The sequence below is a fragment of the Malurus melanocephalus genome, unplaced genomic scaffold, assembly GCF_030028575.1.
Source record: "Malurus melanocephalus ecotype Western Australia unplaced genomic scaffold, MMel_1.1 scaffold_35, whole genome shotgun sequence".
Lineage (NCBI taxonomy): Eukaryota > Metazoa > Chordata > Aves > Passeriformes > Maluridae > Malurus > Malurus melanocephalus.
This window is the reverse complement of record NW_026623267.1, coordinates 2,636,033-2,652,632: the sequence shown is the minus strand read 5'-3', so window position 1 is coordinate 2,652,632 and position 16,600 is coordinate 2,636,033. Positions and strand designations below refer to the sequence as shown.

Below are 16,600 nucleotides of genomic sequence, written 5' to 3'. Positions count from 1 at the left end.
TGTCTTCCCAAGTCACCGTTGAGTGTAATAGAGCCCTGATTTCCTGGGAATGGTTGAACACCTGCCTGCCCATGGGAAGCAGTGGATAAATTCCCTATTTTCGTTGCTTGTGTGCATGGCTTTTGTTTCAGCCATTAAACTGTTTTTAGCTCAAAACAAAGGTTTTCTTGTTTTTATTCTTCCGATTCTCTCCCCCTCACTGTTGTGGCAGGAGGGAGYGAGTGRCTGCGTGGGACTTTGTTAGAGCTGCTGTTAAACCACAACAGACCTTCTGYTCCAGAGCAGCATTTTCCACTTGCAAAGAGCTGTGTTTCCATTCTGACTCTGTCAGTTTTCTCCACTTAAAGGCCTTCTGCTCTTCCASTGGCTCAGCAATCTTGAGCCTATAGTGAATGAGACAAACATTACAGAAAGGAACAGAGCTGTACTTCCCATCACGAACAAAGATTTGTTCTGCAGCAAGGATTACTTGCAGTAAGAGAAACTCAGTTGTAGATAAACAGGGATATAAAAAACATCGCCTATACAACATTGTCAATAACTGAAAAATAGCATAAGAGATGTAATGAGTTAAATATATGTTGTGTRTTTATAATTCTTGTTACTATCTCGTTATAGCACTTGTTTCTTTGTGTCTGTCTCTGTCTGCCTTACTGTGCACATCCTGTCTCCCTGAAAATGGAAATTAATATTTTGGATGAGCTGTCTTTGACATTCATTTTCATCATTCCTMTGCTTAGATATCCAAACCAACTTTCTGATTAGCTCATGTTAGAAACAGTGGACTTTCATACATTAGGCAGTCTAATTTGTGTGCAAGACTAGTACTGCATCCTTTATGTTTGTTGTAGCAGCACTGCTAGATCTGCACTGGTTAGTGGCCTTGTCAKCATTTCCATTACAAATTTCAGTATTTTAGGGCTTAAAAAACAACTGTTGCTTTTCATCAGTGGTGCTGCTTGATACATGCTTAGTCAGCGAGAAAATTRTTTTACAAATTTTATGTTTAAGTTGTTTTAGGCTTTTGGCTCTTTCATCATTGCAGATGCCTCAAAAATACAGAATAATGTGGGAAAATGGGAGGCAAATGAGGGTTTTTTTGCAAAGCTTGGTCTTGAAAGTGGTTTARTTGTTCTTCAGCCTGCCAGTTCATGTGTAGTTGATGCTTTTTGTTCTATAAACAAAGGCAGTTACTTTAGGACAAAAATAGATGCTCTAGGCTGGAGGGTTTGGGTGTCTCAACAATCTCACAGCTATTTCCCAGTTGCTAAGATGTCCATGCACACCTGATGAGGAGCAGACTTGGACCTGTTCAGATGMCAAATCTGTCCAGATTTCTTAATTTCATCCATGTGAATGTTGGCCTTAATACTCAACTTAGTGAAGGACATCCCAGAGCATCTGCTTCCTCTAYCAAATCTCCAACACTGTTTTTTTTCCCCCTAACTTTGCTTTAACCTTCAAAAATGGTGACAGACTCCTATCCCTAAGCCAAGAGAACAGGCTCACCTTTATTTTCCCCTCAGCACTGACTCCTCTTTCTCATGGACAGTTTCATGGAATAATGTTGCCATTATTTCTGCTCAAGGTACATTACAAGCTGTTGCCTTGCTGCTGGCATGTTATTTGGGCTTCGGGATGGCAAAGGTTGTCATGTGGGGCAGCTGGCCAAGTCAGTGCTCCAGGCAAGAAGCCAAGGCCATCTTCTTTCTAGTGCTGCCACTTTCTTTCCTCCCCAGCACAAGATCCCTCTCTTCCTCTCAAACTGATACAGAAAGACTATTAGAGAATTAATCATACCTCAGGTGTCTTGGGGAATATTCTTGATTTTCCAGTCACTAATGTGTGAAAATCTTACACTGGAATAATGCCATATGTCAACCTGTGGCAATATCAGGGAAATATTGACAGYGTTTCATTAATGAAATGTTGAGCTTGAATGACCTGTAGGATGAAAATTGAGGGTACATAAATTTAAAATAGTCTCTCAGCTATCGTTTGGTCTAGGGTTCCTGCATGAACAAAAATGTTGTCTCTGTGGTCACCAGAAAAAARATATTATTGCGTTATGGTAAGAAAATCCTGCCAAAGACTAAAACTGAGAAACCTCTCATATTGCTATGATAGAAGAACTTTTAAATTTTATAGTGGCATTTTTTTTTGTTTTGTAGCCCTGTGATAGTGYTCCCAATAGGATCTCCCTAAATAAACTGAGTGTATGGATGCATGCCACTGAATTTAAGCTCTTCATTATGAATTTCTCCATTTATTATATCGTGTGTGTCTTTACACTAAATTCATGGCAGAGTAGCCATTATACTCTAAAAATTATTGTTACAAAAGYATTGTTTTTCAGAGATTGTTACTGACAAATTTTACCTGTGTGCCTTCAAAATGTGAGAAAAAGAAGCCATGAAAAGCCAGCATAAGAAGTGCAAATTAAGCAACACAGCAGAAATATTAATTAAAAGAGGTTAATTGGGTTGGGGCAGGGTGGTGGGAAATGCTCTAATCCTCTGCATTACCATGTGATATTTTAGTGCTTGATCATTCTTGAGGCCAGGAATAGAAGGGATTGGAAATTACAGCATGGAGGAGGAAAGAAATGTAATCAACATTTCCATTTCTTTTTATTTTGCACCTTCCAATGGGAGGGAGAGTACTTGGGTAGCCTGCTTTAAAAAGAGGAGAGCTCACATAGTGCCAGGATCTCTCCAGAGAATGCCRGGCCTGTCTTGTGCAGTAAATTCCTGTGGCCAGCCCCACAGGGTAGCTGGAATTGTGAAATAATTAGCATAACCCTCAACAGATAAATAAGTTTAGAGATSTTCTTTCTTGTTTTTGACCTTTCTTTTGAAATTAATTTCCCTTATTTGCAACTCTTAAGTGTTTTTACTCTCTCTTTGATAAAACTAAGTAAATTCAATCTTTTGTACTCCAATTCTTTCTATTAGTGACCTGACAAACATGAAGTTTTCTCTTCCCCAAGGAGCAAAAAAATAACACTAGAGTGTACATGATTATTTGTAAACTCCCGTCTCCCACACATTTGTGAGTTTGCAATAAGCTACTGTATCTTTTTTCCCCTAAACTACAAAATTCTGGATGTTGAAAGAAATTATTTAGTGCAAGAGTTTTCAAAAAACTGCCCTCTCTGAAAATAATAGCTAACAACATGTAGACARTATGAAACACATGATCTCAATAATGTGTCACTGAAATTCAAATCTGGCTTAAGGCATGCCTAATTCACAATTGTATGAAAAAAAATCTATGTAGAATTTGCAGAAGCATAATGATTTGCAGGCAGTTATAAGAAATAATTTACCTTTGCAGAAGTTATCCCCTTTTCTGTCAAAAGTATTAACATTTCATTTAAATCAATGTTTATGGATCCATATTCCTTTTTAAATGTAAAAAGTGTTAGCAATCTTCATTTCCTTACTTGCAAATTTCTGTTTGAATTTTTAAATAAAAAGGCCAGACTGGACAGGGCTCTCAATAACCTGGTCTAGCTGAAGGTGTCCCTATCCTCAGGAAGGGAGTTGGAAGTTGATGATCTTCAAAGTACCCTTACAACCCAAACCATCTATGATTCTATGGTTCCGTGAAGATTTCTCTGGCATCTATTAGCTTTGCTGACACTTTGGCTTTGTTTCATTTTTAAAAGTCCCTGGATGACAGCTGGGATGTTCACAGTCTGGACAGTAGGACATTTGTAATCATGGCTGGAAACCAGCAGGGAGAGATTTTATGCACTATTTTTCTGGGCAACCAGTTGTGGGAGTTTGTTGTTGTTGTTGTTGGGGCTTTTTGTGGGGGAGGAAGGGCTAATTTTTTCTTTCTGGTGGGAGCGGGGCTGTAAAACAATACTTTACTGCAGAGATACTTATTGTGGGTGAATAAAACGTTGGCACTCATTTCTTAGAAATTCAAAGTCCCAAACTAAACAGCCAGATGAAGAGGAACAATCTAACAGGAACCTTACTCACTGCCACTCACAAGAGCTGCCCTGCTCTGTCTCAAGAGATATATATATATATATATGGAATTAAGCAAAGAGTGACAACTTAGCTTGGATTTTGTTTTCCCTTTCTTCAGTCAAATTTGTTAGGTTTCTCTTAACCCTCCAATGATGCCAACTGTGTTTTGTCAGCTACAGTTTTAGGAGAATGTCAGCACATTCTCAAGGATTTTGGTTGCCATGGATAAGTGTATTTCTTTGATTTTTCTGGGACGTGGTATATTAATAAACAGGGTACTTTGTTTACTTTTAAATACATATATAATTTTCCAGCCTATTCATTCCTTTAAATTTTGATAGAAGAAGTACTGTAGAGTGAGGGGCCACTATAAGGACTGTCAAACTTTTGCCAAACTTTAAAGGTCAAAATCAACTGTGACACCTAGAGTTCAAATGTAATTAGTTGGAGATTTACTGGGATTTTATGCCAATCTCCCAGTAGCTTAGGAGTGACATGAAAACTAACCTTATGGGATCCCAGGAGGAGTGCAGGTGGATGTGAGGATAAACAGTAAAATAAACTAGCTAACATGCTGCACCTTTTAGCAAGTCATCAGTCTCCTATGCTGTGCAAGGAACAAGACTGCATTCAGTATTTTATTTTAAACAAATAACCTGCCAGTCTCTGACATGGCCATCTAGTACAAAGTTGATGTATTTATTTAAAGCTTAGCTCATTCTGTATGTTCTTGGATCATTAAACTGAAGGACTTGTACAGTCGTGATTTTTAATGAAGCATGTTTGAATAATTATGCTAATTTACAAAGCACTAGAATCAAATCAAGTGATCAAAGTTTTCATGATTACTATCGTGTTTTTGTAACTTCCCCCATCACTGATTTCTGGATACATTCTAGCCCTGGCTGGTTTTATTTTGTCATTTATTTAGAAATTACCAGTAATCAATGTAGAAAGTTTTAAAAAAAAATATACTAGAAAAGAAACGCTTTTTGTTTTATGTTTCTATAGTGCACCTGGGATGAGTTTGAAAGTAATATAGTTCCAAAAGACACCAGTCTAAATACAGTCTACAATCAATACTGTATTCTGCCTTGACAGAAAGCTGAATTTTTATCTGTTAAACGTGTGAGCTTGGGGCAGCTCTGTGTCTGAAGTGGTTTAAATCTGAAATGTGATGTGCTGCAAAGAAAGTTGATTGACATCTTTGTTTATTGAAAAGTATTACATGAACAACAAAACACGGCCAGATACAGAACACTCCACTGCAAAGTGCAGCTGTGTTATTTTGCAATCCTATGTGTTCTGCCCCTTTGATGCCTGTCTGATACAATAAAACTGCAAAGACCTTCTTTGATTCAATAGTAAAAAAATTTGGACAAGRGTGAGATATGGAGATATATACTGGTTGCAGGGGTCGGGTGAACAGCTTTCCAAAAAAAGTGGGGTTTTAGGTTTAAGGTTTCTGAAATTGAAAATAAATTAGTATACATTTAATAAGCAAGTTGTCTGAGTCTGCTTGAAATATTTTTAAGTACGCATTGTAAGAGCAAGAAAAGAACAATGATGACTAATCTTAAAGCATTAAATATGCAGAATACAGAATTAAGTTACATTTAAATTTCATGTTAGAATAATTATGCTGTTCATTGACATTTTCCCATGTTTTATTAAATCTTTATTATGTCAAGGTAAATAGAGGTTAATTCTGCTGTTATCTCTTCCAGTAAAGTATTATCTTTAATCTTGCATTAATAAAACAGTAGTAAGTTGCACAATGTGGGTAATCACCATAGACTAATTTAGACCATTCTAAAATCTTACCTTTWGAATATGGCATAGTTTAAAATAGATGTCACCAGAAAACATGGCGCATAATGTAACTTATAGAAAAAATATGTTTTTCTCTTTAGGAAATTTACATCTTAATTTCCTTAATACATTGACTAATTGGCAAAATTCACAGCAAACTTTCAATTCTTCTCTTCCTTCTTAGTGTTACTTTGTGTTTAACTACTGCGTAAGCTCCTTTGACTTGCCTCTGACACAGCACAAACTATCAAGTAGAAGAAGTGTTTGTCTTTGGAACTTTTCTGCAGTCCTCACTTTGAGCATTTTTCTGTGGTCAGCATAGCATGCCAAGTCCCACGTTCCTGATTCCCGTGCACTTTGCTTCRGTGCCAGGTACCCAGTGGGGTTCACCAAACTGCACCAACATTGCAGAGAGTGCAACAGACGCTCACTGCAGCATTGCTTGTGCTTGTCTGTGCACCACTCTTGACCCACAAAGTCTCAGCTGGCTCATCATTCCTCCCTAGGCAGAGCTCCAGGCATCTCTGCTGCTTTCACATACTGGCAAACTCTTCCTCCTTCCCATCCTAGCCCATCCCTCCTGAACATCTGATATCCACCTCTTGCAGCACTGCAATTGTGGAAGCTATCCCACAATATCCATGTGATCCCAGTAGCTTCCTAGCCCTGCAACTGCATGCACACCCCAAATTTCTTCTTTTTGTTCCTTATGCCATGTACTAATGCRCACTTAAATGCACTTTACTGTGTGGTCTGCCAAAACTTCTTAGGAAGTCCTGTCCCTTAGCAAAACCAGATTTTGCAGCTCAGACTCTGTGCAGGCACATCTTTTCCCTCTTTTTGGAGGAGGGTTTATTCAACTTAAAGGGATGATATGCYCCTTATTGCACTTTAGACTGCACGCTGTGGTGGTTTTATGGTTTATTTAGACTACTTTCATTTTGTTTGTTATTATTAATTTTAATTTCTGTTTTCATCAAACTGTAAAATTCCCCATTGAGTTTTGTCAGGTTCGCATAGCAAATCAATCCTCATGTTCTTCCTGCACACCATATTTTCCTTTTCCCAGATTCTGTATAAAGCCTTCCTCAGACCCAAAAGTACGTGAATGGTCAGTTGCATTTTCTCGTGAACTCTGTTTCATTATCTGCAGTGTCCATAAAGTTATTATTTTAAAAGCATGAATGTCAATAGATCTGTAAAAGGCATTTACCMAGCAGCTTCAGTGCTGATAGGAAAGAAAGAACTCATTTTGAAAGTGCTCTTGAGATCCATGCAGRGAGTGGGGTAATTCTGTAGTTGCATGCTGGTACAGCAATACAGTCAGAGCACGAGAAGATATTTGCTGCTGCAGCCAGGACTAGTTTTCCAAAATTTCTTCCAGTGTGTCTTTTCAAGATAAAACCTAATTGACCAGCATTGGGGTAGGTAACCAAAGTTTCTCAACTAAGCACTGAGAGATGTCCAGAGAACATAATTAAAAAAAAACAAAACCAAAAAAACCACCAACTTTTTTGCAAAATATTACAGTGACATTTTTTTCAGCCCTACCTGGCTGCTATGAATACTTATAGCGTGGTAACATGCATTCCTATTTGGATATTTCTGTGGAAATTCTTTGCAATAAAAATGGAAGTGTGCGAGGCTTGTTAGGATTCAGGCATATTCTCAGGCTTAATATTTAGACATTGCCTGTTGAACCTTTGGCTAAAAATCRTATCTTGTTTGTCTGAAATGTGTCCTTCTAACACATGAATTCCCACCATTCTGTTGAGCTGCATTATAGTGTTTAAAGGCCAAAGGAAGGTGAGTGAACACAGAGCTTTTTGAAAGGAGCTGGTTGGAGTTTACTGGTTTTGCCCCAGCTTCTCTTTGGCATACAGGAACTGCTTACACCTGAAATTCAAAGGCAAGTCTCTGAGATAGAAGTCGACTGAAATGGAAACAAATAATTGCATAAATCTCCAAGGTGTGGTTTATAGGGTCCCAACTTTTCTTTTTCCTTAACTGTGGGATGACCCGAAGTAATATTTTTCTTGTTGGACATGTTTTGGGCAAGGAGCCATTTCTCTTAGTGTTTTACAAGCTCTGGTGCCAGTGAGGTGGTACACAGAGTCTCAGTAAGTATTGAAARCCCTCTTTAAAGTGGAAATATTCAAAGCGTGCAGGAGTCTCTAAGCGTCTGTTCCAGGGACACATTAATGCATTTGAAAGGATATTAAAGCTTAGCACAGAGGAAAAAAAAAGTCCTAGTGGCAAGATGTAAAACTGCTTAACAGAATTACATCCAGAACTTTGTGTATTTGATCTGAAAAAAAATAAATCATCTTACAGTTGCTCACATTAAAGCTGCATGTCGGTTTGGGAGCTTTTACGGATCTTGGACAGGTTTCATTTCTCTGGTTCACGTAAGCTCTCTGTGTATTTGTGCAACTGCTGAACCTCAGAACGTGATTTCTGGTGACCCCGTGCACTGYTTGAGGATTTGCCTAATGTGCAAATTTAAGACAATTATTATGTATAGTAAAAAATTATTATCCACCTTTACCCCAGAACTCAGTTGCTAATAGCGGTCATGGCTTGATTAAGAATCCTTCTCAGTTTAATGCTTCCAATTAACTTGCATGGTTTTGTGGCTGACTTGATGGCCCAGATAAAGCCTGGGTTCTTCTGAGGGAGATACCAAGCTTCATTTCTGGACTAAGGGATAAGAAAGCCTTGAGCCATGGTTCAACTCTAACTGCTGGTGGATTAGGAATGTCATTCAGACTTGAGGAACTCTAGACTCTTTATAGGACTCAGATTAAGATATAGAAAAGTGGAACACTGAGACAGAGCAAAGATGTCTTGCACAAATGCAGTAGGTTGAGACTTGCTGTGGATCCAAGTGGCAGGGCTGAAAGGAGAGGAAGGGCTGGTAAGCTCTGGAGGATGGAAGGCACAGGCCATGAGTGGCATGTCCCTCTGTGGTTCACTGGACTGTTGGTGACAGAGGCAGGCAAAGCTTAGACATGATATAGAAACCTGTTTGCTGAATTAAAGCTGACTAAGGTGTAAAAATTGTTAAAAAAAAGTTTGAAAAACAGAACCTTAGACAAAGAATATGCAAAGCAAAGTTCCGTCCTGGGCCTTGTGGTGTCTTGGTCTCATTATTTAGAGATAACAATGAATTCACTGACTAGGGGATAGATGTACTAAAAACAGGGTGTTTTTTTCCTTAAGCCAAGGAGACACAGATAGTTTGAAATGGCAATCTCTTGTGCTATATGAAATAAATATTACAAATGGAAAGGAAAGAGCAAACTGATTACCCTAATATTAAGAGCATCAAGAGGAATTTATAAATATCCTTGCATGTTCAGCACCCAGTCCTGCACAGGGCATGTTAATTCTTGYCACAGAATTTGAAATTCATTTAATCAGAAGAGAGCCTTTGAAATGTTTCACACCTGCAAATGTATCAAGTGGCTAAACTTTACAGTCATTCTCCATGATATGACCTATATATCTCATTACAACGCAGTGYTCACTACAGGTGCTTCCTACAAGAACATTTGCATGAATAAAACCATGATTACTCTCATATTTAGTGAATGTTAAAAAGTGTGCTACATACAGATGTAATACCTCATATGGGTTGTCATTTACATTTATTCTTAATTCAGGGTAATATTTAATATCAATGGTTAAAGGACAGTTCAACATTTCCACTCTTAAATATTCCCTTTTTTTAAAGGATGAATTGATGGTATCTTATGTATAAGCAGAATGCTTTCATTAAATAGGGAAAAAAATTCTGTGGATAGATGAAAACCAGTTTTAAAACYTGTTTTATATTTTAGACAATGAAAAACCTGTATCCACCTAAATGCTTTGCAGTGTTAACTATTTCTGATTGCTTAATGGTGACTGCTTTAATGATGATTGCTCAGTACCCATACAAATGTTTAGGCACCAGGTAATATCTTGTTTGTGTGAATATAATCTGAAGGCTGCTGCAACATCTAATAAAACTGTTTCCACTGAGAGAGKCATATAGGCAGGAATAAAAGGCTGTTAAAGCATATAGCATCCAAAAAGAAATTYTCTGCAGCCAGTAATGAACAAACACATCTTTTATTCAGCTTCTGATAAATTTGTTGTGCTGTTTATAAAAGTATGATTCAATGCCTCTCACATATATTGTAGTATATAGGTACATTTCAACTTGAAATGTACTATAACTGGTCTTACTGCTGCTACATCTTCCTTAAAAATATTCCCAAAAATAACTCAGAAGGGAGTAGAGCAGGACAAAGTGTCCAGATCTGTATATATTTGCATATCAGGACTTTTACAGCTTCATATCTTCAGTGCATCTTGCKAGGAAAACCCCTAGTGCTGTCTCCAAGTTCACTAGTGGTACTTTTGGGGCTAATCAGCAAGGTTTTAATGAAAAACCTTTGTCCTCTAGTGTCTCAGGTTCAGGTCAAGCCAACCTCTCCATGTAAGCATTATGCCAGTGATGCAAGATCCCACTTAAATAAATCATCTTCACAAGTCACATAACAAGGCATAGATGGTGATGGGGAATTTTTTTTCACAGCAAACAATTGTACYCACACATCTGCATGTAAGTGCATCTGCATTTAGATACGTGCACATATGTCTAGGTATTAAACAAAATTATCTGCTTCTTACATGTGTTAGTTTTAATATGTTTTCACAGTAAATGGAAGCAACAACAGCTATTAGTTATTCAGCAATTGAGATTAATGCAGTGTTCTTCAACATTTGGAACACAGAAGAAGTATAATAATTAGATAGGTGTGAGATTTGAGAATCTCCAGAGTGTGGACTAACTACTTAGTGCAGTATACAGAAATTGGATGTAATTGTACACATATATGCTTAATTGTTTTTTTCTCTTTCTAGTGAGGCAAAGACACTGCAGTCCCCACAGGAGAATTCTTTTTCCCTAGTATGTTCAACTATTTTTAGCATTCCTCAGTGGTGCACCGAAAAGGAGAATTATTTTMTCTCTGTGGGGGCCTGTGAATTTCATGCAATGTGGGCTTCTGTGAACAGAGTTCAAAATGTATTAGAAAAAACAGGTTAATTTTTACAGTAAGAGGTTGAAATACTGAACTGCCCTACTGTGGCAGTGTGAAGCATCCCACAGATAACGGTGGGGGACCGAACTCCTAAGAGCTACACAGAATATAATACTATTTACTGTTTTAATTGTGGGCAAGAGCTTTATTCCTTTGTTGGAATTTGTAGTGCCCCTTAAAGTAGAAATAGGGTAATACTTCAAAATCTGTTTAACATATTTAATATCCTTAATTTGATGTTTTTACTTTCAGATTTGTTTGTATTCAAAATAGCAGTAATTGGCAGCTGAAGTTGAATCATAGCATCTGGGTTCTAGTCTATTCATGACATCAGTATATTTTTACTGCTTGTAAACATGCCCTCAGATAATCACAAAATGTCACAGAATTTCAATAACTAGAAAAAGCAGAGAGAATTTATGCTGCCATTGCTCCAAACATTGCATGCAGTTTGCGCTGATAGTGGGGATTGAGACAAACTGGCCCAGAGGAAAGGCAAGAGCAGGACTTCTTATTCCTTCTCTTCCACCTTATTCTGTAGTCCTTCTGACAATAAATTACATTTAATCCTGTAAGGGTCATACTCTGGGGACTGAAAGATACTATTCTTATAGTGCGGACTAATAAATTTATTGTTTTGGGGCTATAGGCATTTTTTCCCCCCAAATCCTTTTTCAATTTATGAAGAACATTTACATTGTAAACCTCAAAGCAAATATGTACAATTATTCAGACCTACACATGTACTAAGCACAGGTCCTAKCTGGCAATTTAAAGGGGAGCCAGGAAAGCCAGCAGCCCCATAGACCATGGAGTCCAAACTCCTTSATGGAAAGAGGCAAAATCCTAGCACCACAGCAGTCTATACTTCAGGCCATGAAGAGTCCCAAAAGAACTACTTCTGAAAACCTGCTAAATACCCTGAAATGTGAAAACTCAAAAYACTAAAAAGTTAGTCTTTAGGAGACACTATCAAAGGGATGGTGCAATGCATGATGCAAAATAAACAAAAGTCTTGTCTGAATAATTGTAAGGTTTACACCTGAGATCTGATCTTGTAGCCAGATCTCAGCTGGGAAGAGGAAATTATATTGGTATCCAGAGTAAATGTGAATACCTCTTGATTATGGCGTAAAGAGAGTACTGGAAACCATGGCCTAGAAGTCCAAGTATCATACAGAAGTTTGAAATTTTCCCTTGTGGTTTCTATCCTTGGAACACGGCAAGTTATTAGGCTTAAAATACAAATACAAATACAAATACAAATACAAATACAAATACAAATACAAATACTAATACTAATACTAATACTAATGCTACTACAACTAATAATAGTAATAAATCTATTTTAGGTCACTTTTAGAAACCTTTATGAAATACCATGCTTCTATCTGCAAGTGGGCACTTAAGAGACAGTATTCATTGCCAGTAATTCCTTAAGAATTATAATCTCTAAAAAATATTTTGAAACAAAAATATATAAAAATATGCATTTAAAACCATTACACTTTTCCATTTCAATTTCTTACCTAGGATAAATGTTATCATGATGAAGGACATCAGCCCAGGTCCATACTTCCTCCCTAATTATTTGTGGAGAGGGTGCTCACTAAGAAAGGTAGTAAATGATTAATTTTATGTGTAGTTTCCTTCATTCAATGAAAATCTGGTTAAGTTTTCCCTAAAGGAGTATTTTAAAAGAAAATTGAAAAAAAAAAGCATCTTTTGGACTTGGAACTCACCATTATTTCCACAAAATCATCAAGAGCTCTTAATATATTGATGAACATGTGTTGACAACATTAGCTATAAAAGCCCTTTGAGATTTGCTGGGAAAAAGGAGTCCTCCAGATTCAAGTAAAACTCACTGCTTTGCTAGCCCAGCGTGAGGAATTCCTGATTCCCCACTTGTCTGCTGTGTTTAAATATTATAACTCAAATATGCTTACATAAAAGCTTATTGATTGGAAGAATCACTTGCTTTTTGTGCATTAGTTAATCAGGCTGCTGTTTTGAAATCTGTCCAGRAACCCACAGTGGAACCTTTCCTAATCCATCTGTTTAAGTCTCAAATGGTTTCACTGCTCTACTCACTTACCAGCACTGCTGGAATGTTAGTGCTTTATGATTAAAGGATATTGTTGTTCTTTTCATCCATCATCCTGGAGCTTGCTATTAATAATACAGTTTTCTTTCTTTCTTTCTTTCTTTCTTTCTTTCTTTCTTTCTTTCTTTCTTTCTTTCTTTCTTTCTTTCTTTCTTTCTTTCTTTCTTTCTTTCCTTTCTTTGCTTTCTTTCTTTCTCTTTCTTTCTTTCTCTCTCTCTTTCTCTCTTTCTCTCTTTCTCTCTCTTTCTTTCCTTCCTTCCTTCTTCTTTCTTTCTTTATGTTTCCTCCGAAAAGCTGCTTAGATTTTCTGTTCTTTTCTGTTTTGCTTTATTCAGATCAGTTAATTTCAGTAACAAAGGTGGACAAAAAATGCATCAGTGCTTTCTGGAAAATATGCATTGCCTTGCAATATTTCAAAACTGAATGGGGGAAAGACAAAAGAAAATTAAGCTGAATGTGAGAGAGGGAAAGGTGGAATTGCAATTGAAGACATCACACTATACAGAACCCTCTGTGACTCCAGAAACATGMATGAATTATTGCTTTGTACTCATAGTAATGTCTTAAAGCACTTTTTTCAGCATGTRTTTGTGATTAAATTATATTATGGGGAAAAATCTGAGATTTAATTTTTACTCGGGTTTATACTACAGCATGTGAAAAAAAAAGCCCACTGCACTTCTCTGAAATAGATGAGCTACATTTGGATATAACTGTTGATCAGTGACATTTCGAACAATATTATGAAACTTCTTGATTTTTCTCTCTCTCTCCAACGGAAAAGGGACTTAAATTAAGAAAACAATAAGGATTTTATTTTTTTTTCCTTTATAGGTGGATAAGAGTCATGGATGYTAAAGGAGACATTAATCAGGCTGTTGTGAAAGATCTGATACCAGCTTTGGTCAAAGGGGACGAGTGTCATCCTGAGAGTGCTCCTCTCTGGGACAGGAAACCGACGGAGCGAAGCCCTGAGAACATGCCGTGACACTTCATATTCAATCCACAGCCCTATAAAGAGATGAAAAATGAGCCTTGTCCAAAGCTCTTACCTCAGCACCCAGTGGCAAAAATAAAATGTGAGCTTGGGACCAGGTCTCTTTGAAGCTGATTTTTTCTATTTTTTTTTTAAACTCTCCAACAGGCCTCTGGTGGTTACAGGTATTGATCGTCAGAAAGTAATCTGTTCAGGTTTGGGGGCATGCCAAACCGAATCCTGGAGTATGTTCCTTCCTCTCCAAGGACACGTTGAGCTTTTTATACTGTCCACACTGTCTTGCTTGTCAGCTGGCTAGCTTCTTTGTCTTTACTGCTTTCCCTGTTTGTGGAAAACATATAATTAAATCTTCCTTGGAAAAATAGTATGCATTACTACCCTAGAATTTTCTGCCAGKGCTGAAGGTTTTTTACCCCATTTTTTTAACCCTCATTTTTCTTCTATAATCATTATTTGATTCCCTCTGGCTGCCTGCTACTTATTTGTAGTAGTACCATTCATCCATTGAGACTTTTCCATCTGTCACACAGTTTTGCTTTCTCTCCCCAGAAGCTTTCTTCTCCTACTGTGCCATGCTTGATTTTTTGGGTTTAGTTGCATGTTTGCGTGCTCTTTTTAGTATTTTAAAAAATGTTTCAGTATTCTGAACAAATACATCAAGAAGAGAAAAAAAAAAACCCAACATAGCATTGAAATCCAGCACTGTGCATGGAGACTGGATGAGGAGACTGAGATTCCTGGTGAATTAAGGAATCAACACATAGAGCCAGGGCAGAACTAGTGGCCAGAACTTGCTCTCTCTGAATTGTTTTCATTGCCTTCAAAATCCTTCCAGTTTTGTGCTGGATAAATAGGTGATGTCAGGAAATGTTGTATTCCCTTTGCTGTACTGACTCCCTTTGGTGTATTGATTAAAAAGACTGTCTGAGGAATACCAAATGTACTGAGGTACAATACTGGGATTACTTAATGAAAAARAATGCTTCAAAGTACAGTACACACTTACTAAAATAAGATCGTGGTCATATGCTACATTTAAAATTAAATGAACATTTTTTGTTTGCAGAAGGTAGACATTAAAGAAGTGCAGCCCTTGCTGGTGTTTCCCAGGTGAAATGCAGGATGGGYTAAAGCCAGCAGCACAACCCTACAGAATTACTGGGTTTTTTTCTGCATGTGTCCTCTGCCTCTATTATGATCTAAATAGGGAGTGTGTCAAGCAAATCTTAGTTTTTGATGTAAGCAATAGGACATCTTACAGCTGCCCTACATATCACTTGCAATTGAATCAAATCTAAAATCTTTTGTCTTGGAGAACAACTCACAAAATGACCTGCGTCCAATAATACATTTTGAATATCTCTTTATTAATTTTCTCTTCTTTTCCTTTTATACTTTTCATTGTATCTTCTTATGCTCTTGTTTCAAAAGCTCCTGCAAGTTTATCATGATTATTAAGATTAGTAAAAGTGTGTGTTGTGTTCTGAATTTTTCTTTTCCAGTAGAAATGCTTCCACTGTTTATAAAATGATTTCTGTGGCTGTATAGAAAGTGCTGATAATCTCCAAACACAAAAGCTGTGAGTGTGTCCTTATTTGAATGGCAATCCCCAGAAAGCTTCCTTTGCTACCAGCCATTTCATTGCTCTGTTCTGGGAATGAAGTGGGTGGAAAAAAAAAATCAGGRTCTTCAGATGTCTGGACAGATGTCTGAAAATGTAGGTATTTTACAAAAATCCCATTTGTAAAGTGTTGTCCTGTGAAAGTAACAGTCATTCAGAACCTGAACTTTTGTGGTTGCCTTGCAAAGGAAAATAAAAGATTACTTTTCTGGAATAAGTTATGAAAATAAAATGCAAGGAAATGAGTGAGAAGGCAAAAGGGAAAGGAATGTGAGAGAGACAAACATCTCCTTCAGTCCCTCCTGACCACTGAAATCTTTTCTGTGTTTCTTCTCAAGAATAAATGATTAAAAAATAATAAGGGTGAAAGAGGTTTTTTTTTGCATGTGTGTGTGTAATCACAAATTTGATGGTCCCACTCTAGGACCAATGTATGCCTGTATCATTCAAGTTTGTCCTGCCTGCTCTGGAAGACCCTCAGTGGGTGAAATTTCACTGTGAAAGATAGTCCAGTCCAGAGCTTTATTAAAATCACTTTTTCTTTCAGAAAATTAAGTCTATTACTTTTTTTTTTTTTAAATCCTAAATGTATTAAGCAAATATAYAATTATCTTCTACACTTTAGCCATTGCTCAAATGCCTCCATTTCCTTTGTTTAAGGTTAAACAGGCCCAGTTCCTCAGGTTTTCCTCACAGGCCAGATGATTTACCTTTGACTCCAGCTGGTCCTTTGCAACACGAGGGCTCAGAGGTACAAACCTTCAGATGACTCTTCCTGGGCTGCACAGATAGATTATTTCATTTGCCTTGCAGGTGTTGCTAGGTTTTCCCTTGTAGCCTCATCACATTCTTTGACACTTTTTTGAGATTATTCTTAAATTTCTATTCATTAGTTTGTGTGTACTGCAAAATTAAGTATTTTTGGGTGGCRGTATGATGAAAGAAGTAGGGCAGGGTCCTTACAGCTATGAAACCCAGAAACAACCC

General features: G+C 37.3%; 1 long non-coding RNA gene across 2 annotated transcripts in view; it reads left to right on the top strand.

The window, feature by feature from the left end:
• The window catches only part of LOC130572398 (uncharacterized), a 193,611-nt gene extending 177,741 nt beyond the window's left edge, over window positions 1-15,870 (top strand). For both annotated transcript variants that reach the window (XR_008965214.1, XR_008965213.1), the window contains one exon: window positions 13,830-15,870. This is a non-coding gene — a long non-coding RNA (uncharacterized LOC130572398). The remainder of the gene's footprint in view (window positions 1-13,829) is intronic.
• The last annotated feature ends 730 nt before the right edge of the window (window positions 15,871-16,600 follow it).